Source organism: Agrilus planipennis, unplaced genomic scaffold (genome assembly GCF_000699045.2).
Source record: "Agrilus planipennis isolate EAB-ADULT unplaced genomic scaffold, Apla_2.0 scaffold8, whole genome shotgun sequence".
In the NCBI taxonomy this organism is placed as follows: domain Eukaryota; kingdom Metazoa; phylum Arthropoda; class Insecta; order Coleoptera; family Buprestidae; genus Agrilus; species Agrilus planipennis.
In genome coordinates this window covers 2,730,690-2,739,591 of record NW_020442461.1, presented here as the reverse complement: position 1 = coordinate 2,739,591, position 8,902 = coordinate 2,730,690, and the positions used below count along the sequence as shown (strand labels likewise).

The 8,902-nt window shown below is 36.0% G+C and overlaps 1 long non-coding RNA gene across 1 annotated transcript in view; it reads left to right on the top strand.

Annotated features, from left to right (window-relative positions):
* Positions 1 to 8,902, top strand: part of LOC112906514 — a 122,631-nt gene that overhangs the window by 899 nt on the left and 112,830 nt on the right. The window lies entirely within an intron of this gene.

The window sequence follows — 8,902 nt, the reverse complement described above, 5'->3', positions numbered from 1 at the left end:
AGGCTCCCCATTCTCATAATATTTTGAATTTTATTATTAAAATATCATCAGCAAAATTAATAAAAAAGCCAAAGTATTTTTAGAAATGTTATCGTTGCTCACATCTACAGAGAAGTCTTTTGTAAAAATTTAAAATTCATTGAGAAGGTAGAATTTTCTGCAAAATTTGGACAGAATATTAACATTTTAAAGTTTAGTGAATACAAATTTTCAAATAGAATAAAATTTTTATCACTATTAAATTCTGCATGCATTTTCACTCCTTTAGAATGTCTGGAATAATTATTTTACATATAATTATTGCAATAGAGAACGCTGCTACTTTTAATTCAAGTAAAGACTGAAAAGTTATATAAAAAAGAAATAAATTATTTCACTTTTTGAATTTTAAAGTTGACTGTATATGCGTCTGCATGTGTCTGACGTTTTTAGAATGTATTAGCATTCCAGCAAAATGACCGTCATTTCAGCCATTTCAGAAAAAAATAGAGATATCATGAAAGATGATAAGTATAATTGTTGTAAGCGTTTAATAATGATGAAAACATAATTCCAAAGATAATGATCACATTATTTTATTAGAGAACATTCCTGTACGTTTTCTCTCTCTTTCCTATCCTGAGCTAATCTTCGCATTTCCCTAAAACTAGAACAGCCCACATCTTTAACTATTTGCGAACAGTAATCTAATCTAGGTCTACCTCTACCCCTCTTAACTGCTGTTTTTACCTCTAATATGTCTCTGACTAGACCTTCATGCTTGAGAAGGTGTTCTACCAACCTATTTCGTCTATTTCTTATTGACTTCCATAAAGTCCTCTGTTTTCATAATCTTTCTAATTATCTTTTTATTAAAGGCTGCACGACCCTGCGCTATCCTCTGCTTTATATCCCTACTACTCCTTCCATCCTGACTAATCTGACTTCCTAGGTATCTAAAATCAGCCACTTCTTCTAATTTTTCGTCTCCTATCTTTATATTCGCTCTTTCCCTTCTTTTTCTTCCCTTGCATACCAGTATTTTAGTTTTACTTTTATTTATTTTCATACAGTACTGATCTGTCAGGACTGCTTCCATTTTATTTAAAGCTATTTCTAGGTCCTCCTTGCTAGACGCTAATACTGCTATATCATCTGCAAATCTAAGCATAGTAATCTTTTGCCCTTGCACATCTATCCCTACAGTTGTAGTCTTTAATGATGTTTATGGCGTCTTCTATGTATAGATTAAAAAGTAGCGGTGACAGTGTGCATCGCTGTCTGACTCCCCTTTTCTTCTCTACGTTGCAGCCCCAGCTCTATAACTGCCTGTTGCTCTTTATACAAACTAACTATCACTTTTCTATCTTTGTAACTCATCCCTACATTTTTAAGTATATTTAACATCTTGTCCCATTTAACATTGTCAAAAACTTTCTCTAAATCTACAAATCCTATGTACGCACTCTTTCCTTTTTCTATCGTTTTCTCTATTATTATACTAGACTAACTAGTTGTTGCATATTTCTTTCTAATTTCATTGTTTCAACTTGTTGTCGTAACAGATCCGTTTGTTGCTTGTTTATGTTTTCTTTTATGAAGTTGTTGTCCCTGTCTTTCGGTTATTTGTTTCGGCCAAAGTTGGTTTATGCCAGTCCGTCTACGAAGATTTAATTAACCTTAAAAAAGTAATTAAATTAGTTCGGTGTCTTCCCGTTCGTTGAAGCGCCGGTTTCGAATGAAAGATGTTCATTAGTATTTTTCGTTCGTAAAGTCCTTTGGCCAATAATCCTAATGGACGCCGTCTCAGCCCCTCGCTCTCTTCCCAGGTCCTTTCGCCTGACTAAAAATGAACCGGACCGAAGCCAAGATGGGTCTGTTTTATTTGATCTGCAGCTTTGATACAAACAGTAACAGCATTTCTAATCCGGCCGCACGTCTTATTCTGAAAGACATTAATTAGTTGAAAGGTTTCTCAGAAGATGTCAGTCTACCACTTGATAATCCCACCACAGCATTCTCTAGTAACTACCACCAAACCAAAATTCCTCCAATTACTAATCAGTCCTTATCCGTTTTGTTCCCTTTATATATTCCCGTGTAATTGATTTAACACAATTCTAATGATACGATATAAGTATTTTGAGGTTAAGAACCTACCTGCTGCAATACAACAAAGTTGCAATAATGTGTTTGCAACGTTCTCTTAAATCGGCTTTGCACGTGCAAGTCATTGATATGATATTGCTTAAATCACCCAGAATCACCTCACCAATTATATAACGTGAATCACTTTTTAAATCCGAAGTTTGTAAAAAGTAGGCAGTAAACTTGACGGAATTTGAAGGCTAGCTTCCGGATTTGTTATTTCCGAATTTTATAATGTGATTGGCATTAAAAACACGCTCACCTTCAACGAAATTTCCTTTCCGAGGCTTTGTGTCAGCCCAATCACATATTGTGTCAATACTTATCATTTTATCGTAATTTAAAAACTTGGAAATTGCACGGTACACTATAGGAACTACGAACTTACGATAAATTTTCCCTAATCGGCACCATGTTTTTAGGCTCCTCCCATTTGACGGATCCCAATAGCAACGCTATAATTATGAAATATTTAATTAATTTTGAAATATGTTTTCAAGTCTAAAATGGTTTTTGAATTTCATTAAAATTTCACTGCGTGACAATATAAGTAAGTATCTATCAAAAGTTTTTCGATTCTCTTCGCATTTTTCTGACGATGAGAAGATTGTTGTTTCAACTGGTGTTTAATTCTATTGTAGGATTACGGGGTTTTATTAAGGAATATAATAAGATAATGTAGGTGGATATTATCTTTACAATGATAACAAATAATACAAGTCAACACGTAGCCCTAAGGCCTCACATACACAATCCGTCACTGATTCCATTTACTGGATGAGAAAATAAAATAGCGATAAAAATTCCCCTTTCCCTTGTGTGTGTGTACTCTAGTGTTCATGATAATGGCTCTGTAGAAATTGATGTGTATTCCTTGTCCATCTTCAGTATGAAAGAAGAGAAAATCTGAGACGTAAGAGATATATGATTGGTGTGAGTTCCGTTTTTGTTGCAATTTGTCTTGGGGATGCCTCATATTTCTCGCCCGACGCGTGTATGACACTTAGGGCAGCGTTTTGTTTTCGGAGGTTTTGTGTAAAGTGCAAGGCGACGGTAGTCGTCGTTGTAACGGAAAACGACGTTAGAAAAAGGGGTGGAGGCGTCGGGACGGGAAGTCGGACGCCCGGGCCGCATCGGGAATTTGTCATCCATCATTCACTAGGCCCTTGAGCCGATATATGTATCAGATTATTGACAACTTTGTGTTTACGTCGAACTCTTAATATTATAGTTCACGATCAAGAAAACTTATTTTTCGATACTAATACTTACAACAATTCGGTTAAAAAATATTATTGTTGTGGGAGGAATTGTTTTATTTATTGTGAGGCAAGTTCAGAACGAACTTTCTATTAAAAATAAGCAGTTTTGACGCACCTGAAGTGGAAGAAAACAGTTGGAAAGCAGTGGGCGGGTCTAAACGCTCACATTCGAGTGGATACTTGGTTGCATGCTATCTAATGACATGTTATAACCATTAAAATTTTGTTTGACCAAATAATGTGGTTGCAAATACAAGCATACATTAAGGGCTTAGGTCAGGTTATGGCAGGAAGGTTTTCAAGGTCTTTGTACCATTGAGAAAGGTAATAGAAAATGGTTCTCGGTCGTGAATGTAGGGACTATTAATAGTTAGAAAATTGAATAGATTTGTATAATGTCTATGTAATTCCGTGGAACCCTTAGAAAAAATGCTTTTCTTTTAACTAAAGATTATACATAGATTAAATGATAAAATGTTATCCTTTATGAGTATTTAGTCTTAATTGGATACTACCCCTCTCACTTTAACCCTCCATACTTCTGAATCTTTTCCAAGGTAAAATGATCCAAAAAATCACAGTTTTTGAATTCCCCTAGACAAAAATTTCTCTTTCCAGTCTCTCAGAGTCTTTCAGTCTTTTAGCGTCACGGAGAGCGTCTTTCACAGTCTCTCAGTTATTTTTTAGGTGTTTTTATGGATCTCTCACAGTCTCTGTATGAAAGACTCAAACGATAAAATTGTTAATTCAGAGATTCGAGTCTTTCACAGAGAGACTGAATGGATAAACTGAAAAATTGAGAGACTCGAGTCTGTCGTAGAAAGACTGGGATTTCTGAAATATGTTCAACTTAGAAAATTTTAACCATGTCTATCGAGACATCACTTATTGAGAGATTCGAGTCTCTCGTTCAGAGATTTAAGTCTCTCCAGAGACTGTATACGAAATGAGGATCTCTCTATGAGCGACTCGAGTCTCTGTACGAACGAATATCTAAGAAGTAACTCGAGGCTACGATCTAGGAAAATTAGTTATAGATAAAGGGTCCCGGTTAGGCATCGGTAGGACCTATCAAATCGTTCATAAATTTTGCAAAACGTTGGGGGCACGATAACGGCGGCGCAAGCTCATAAATTAAAGCTGTAAATTTGGGTTTGATAGGGGGCGATAAGTTATCTAGCAACAACCGACCGGTTAGAACGTAGTCCGAATTACAAATGTTATAAACTGATGTTACACAAAGTGCAGGGCACTTATCCTTATCAAGGGGCTGTGCGACTCCAACAGACCAACCAACCAGCTCTGTCGGACTTGTTCAGTATCTCTCTTCTTCTCTCTTTTCCTCTTGCATTTGCATCTGTCTCATTTCTTCCTAATCTGTCTACGGAGTAAGTAATTTATGAGATAGAATCTGATTTTGGTGCAACGAGGCTTGCAACAGTGACTCAGTTGTCGAACAAACTTTGATACAAGACTATGAATGTCAATGAAACGGGAACATGAAATATGGATATATCCTGAAGTTTCCAACTAGACAGACACGTGTACGTTAAGCAACAATCTCAATCTCAATTGGCATCTAGAAGGAATATGACTCAACAAATTTATTTATTTTATTATAGGCACAATTTTTTCTATGACTTATTAATTATCTTGTGATGATGACGAACACGACGAGAAGTCTCTTTTGAAATTTACCTTGGATTATATTCGAACAAATTCAGTTTTTCGTTTTGATCATTTGGGAAGATCGAGATTCAATCTNATTTATTTACGTATATATTTATGTGCATAATAAGAAAAGTCCTGACCCACTTAGTCACTGACTCATCAACGTCCAGGTCAAACCCTTGGATCTAGATAACTGAAATTTTGGACAGAGGTTTCCTTTATGATGTATATATAAAATAAGGAAGGATACTATGAAATTCAACCCTAAAGAATGAAAAGGCAAACTTTGTATGAAACATTTAAAGGAAAGATTTACTTGTAACTTGGTCTTAATGCTCTTTAGATTTTTGATACAATTACGCAATTACAAAAACACCTATTTCGGAATTTAACCTCTGACGGAGTGAAAAGACTTATGGTCAACAAAGAGGTCATGAAATTTAAGCTTCTATTAAGTTATTAATCCGTTTCTTACTAATGATGATTAACCTATTTTGTGCTGATAGATTCTTTGATTACAGATTCTGCTGTTTTGTCCTTTATCTATTAATCTGTTTATTATTATTTAATAGAAAACCCATAAGGATTAAGGACTTTAGTTATGGATGCTATGAAGGATTTTATCTATATTCGGCTCGAAATTTTATTTGATTCGTTGACCTTTTGATCCCGTCGCATCCACCATTTTCTTTAAATTCCTTTTATTTCTGTAATAATTACATTATTTACATTCCTAGTTATTCCCCGTTCAGTTTAGGAGTCTCAAAAAATTTTAATTGGTACTTTCCAAGTCGTCCTTTTTGAAAAGTATTTTACTTTATCTTGTAAACTTTATTAAAGTACAAAGTTTGCTTGAGGGCGATTGGGAGGAAGGGAAGTCTTTTATTCCCGATTCCCCCTTTTTTCCGGCGTATAAATAGACACGTGTAACTTTCGACAAAAGTGCGGAAAATTGTAGACGGGTGGTGCTTGTGAGGGGGGTGGAAAGTTGTACGCAAGCATCAGCCGGAGCGAAATTCTATTTTTGCGAATAAAAGCGATTTGTGTGTCTCGTGAATCATTGAGAACCCGAAGGGTTGCGAGCACTCGCGAGGATACAAAGGCAAACAGAACCCGAACTCAAGCCAACAAATATCATGAATTGTTTATCGGTTAATCAAGTCGCCTCTTTTCATCAGTATACCAGACATATACATAGAAATAACGCACCTGGGGTCGATTGCGTAGTCTACAGAGTGATCTTGCAATAAAATAAATTTCCCTTCCATCAATTGTTACCGACGAATGATGAGGATACCGTGGATAGAGAGGGTTAGAAATGAAGAGGTATTAGACAGGGATGCACACTGTCGCCGCTACTTTTTAATCTATACATCGAAGACGCGATCACATCATTAAAGACAGTACAACTGTAGGGATAGATGTGCAAGGGCACAAGATTAGTATGCTTAGATTTGCAGATGATATAGCAGTGTATTAGCATCTAGCAGGGAGGAGTTAGAGATAGGTTTAAATTAAGTGGAAGCGGTACTAACAAAACAGTATTGTATGAAAATAAATAAAAGTAACACAGAAATACTGGTATGCAAGGAAAGAAAAAGTAGGGAAAGGGCGAATATAAAGATAGGAGACGAAAAATTAGAAGAAATGGCTGATTTTAGGTATCTAGGAAGTCAGATTACTCAGCACAGAAGGAGGACTTCTATGCTTGCGAACGGTTAATTTAGAAATTCGAAAAAAGGTTGTTAAAGGCGTACGTTCGAAGCGCGGCGCTGTTCGGGTGCGAAACATGGACAAAAGAAAAGGTTAGAAGCGTTCGAAATGTGGTGTTACAGGCGAATGATAAGGATACCGTGAATAGAGAAGGTTGGAAAGGAAGAGGTATTACAAAGTATAGGAGAACAGAGGACTCTATGGAAGTTAATAAGAAATAGGCGAGATAGGTTAGTAGGACACCTTCTCAGCCATAAAGGTCTAGTCAGAGACATATTAGAGGCAGAAACAGGAATTAGGAGAATTAGAGGTAGACCTAGATTAGATTACTGTTCGCAAATAGTTAAGGATGTGGGATGTTCTAGTTTTAGGGAAATGCGAAAATTAGTTCAGGATAAGAAGGAGTATGTGTCCAATCAGTCTTAGGACTGACGACCTTATGATGATGAAAATGAATGTGAATTAATGTTGAGCCTTCCACAAATTACCTCAAATTAATTAGGAAAAAGTCCCCTGTTTCGATTCCCAGCGAGAATGTAACAGCAGCAACAACTTTTGTTTTCATTAACCGAAGGTAATTTGTAGGGGGTTGAATATTAATTCAAATTAATGTTTAATTAAATTATTATATATTATACTCTATATAAAGAATAAATTTCTTCAAAGTATTTGATATATGCATATCGAAATGTATATAAATTAATTTTGACGATTTATCAACTTATTAGGCGCGTTTTGTCGTTGTTGTTACTGTTACCTCTTGTGGCTTAGTGGTTACATCGTTGGCGCGTAAACTCAAAGGTCCCGGGTTCGATTCCCGCTGAGGGTTTGACAGCAGTAAAAGTTTCTTCTTCAATTTGTAGAACACTGATAATAATTAATTCACATAATGTTTATCATCATCATCATAAGATTGTTAGTCCTAAGACTGGTTGAACACGTACCTCCACTCTTTCCTATCCTGAGCTAATCTTCGCATTTCCCTAAAACTTGAACAACACACACCCTTAACTAATTGCGAACAGTAATCTAATCCAGGTCTACTTCTACCCCTTCCAATTTCCGTTTCTGTCTCTATTATGTCTCTGACTAGTCCTTCACGACTGAGAAGGTGTCCTACTAACCTATCTCGCCTACTTCTTATTGACATTCATTAACCTCTATCAAGTATATAAAGAATAAATTCCTTGAAAGCACTTCATATAATTTTATTTCTTTGCGTAAACTCCGACATATTTATATATTTTATACTCCCCTGTATAAATACACCCGCGATAATATTTCAACTGAGAAGCCGTACCGTCTAACATGTTTGCAAGATACAAAAACTTGAACATTTCAAATTCATCTTGGTACCGCGACGGACCGTTTCGTTTCTTTTGATCCCGACACAAATTTGAATTTATGGCATAGGGGAAAAAATTTTATGCTTGAGCTTTCACGATAAAGGAGTCGTTGTACTTTGTTCCCCTTTTTTCTTCTTCATTTTGTAAAGACTGTCTTCTTTATGAGGCTTATACTCTCTTAAGAGTAAAGAAGTGTAGAAAGATGATTAGAGCGCTTTTTGCTTTTATCTATAATATGTAGTGTCCGACCGAAAGTTCGGTTTCGGTTTCGGTTTCGGTCGAGTTTCGGCAAAAAAAGGAGTTTCGGTTTAGTTTCGGTTTCGGCGGAAAACCTGCCGAAACTACGACCGAAACCGAAACTGCGTTCGGGAGTTTTCGCGCTCTGCTCGGTCATGTTCGGCGCGTTAAATTCCATCCAAGCGAAGTAGATTAGTAGACATTTCGCACCTTCAAAAGAAAAATGAGTCTAGTCTACTAAACTTACTCAAATAAACATCTCACCTATTTTAAGTATTTTTAAGGCTCAATTAAAGTATTTTCTTAAATGAGGGGTTGTTATGTTGGTTTTGATTTGATTATCAATAGCCGAAAATGTCAAAGACAGCAGAGCTATGTGATTTGAAGATAAAAAAATAAAACTGATTATAATAACGTTTTCTTTATTTTTCTCTGAAAACATGATCCTTATAAGGAAGTTTCGGTTTCGGCCGAAACTGAGACCGTTGCCGAAATTCGGTTTCGGTTTCGGTTTCGGTCGTAAAAACCAGTTTCGGTCGGACACTA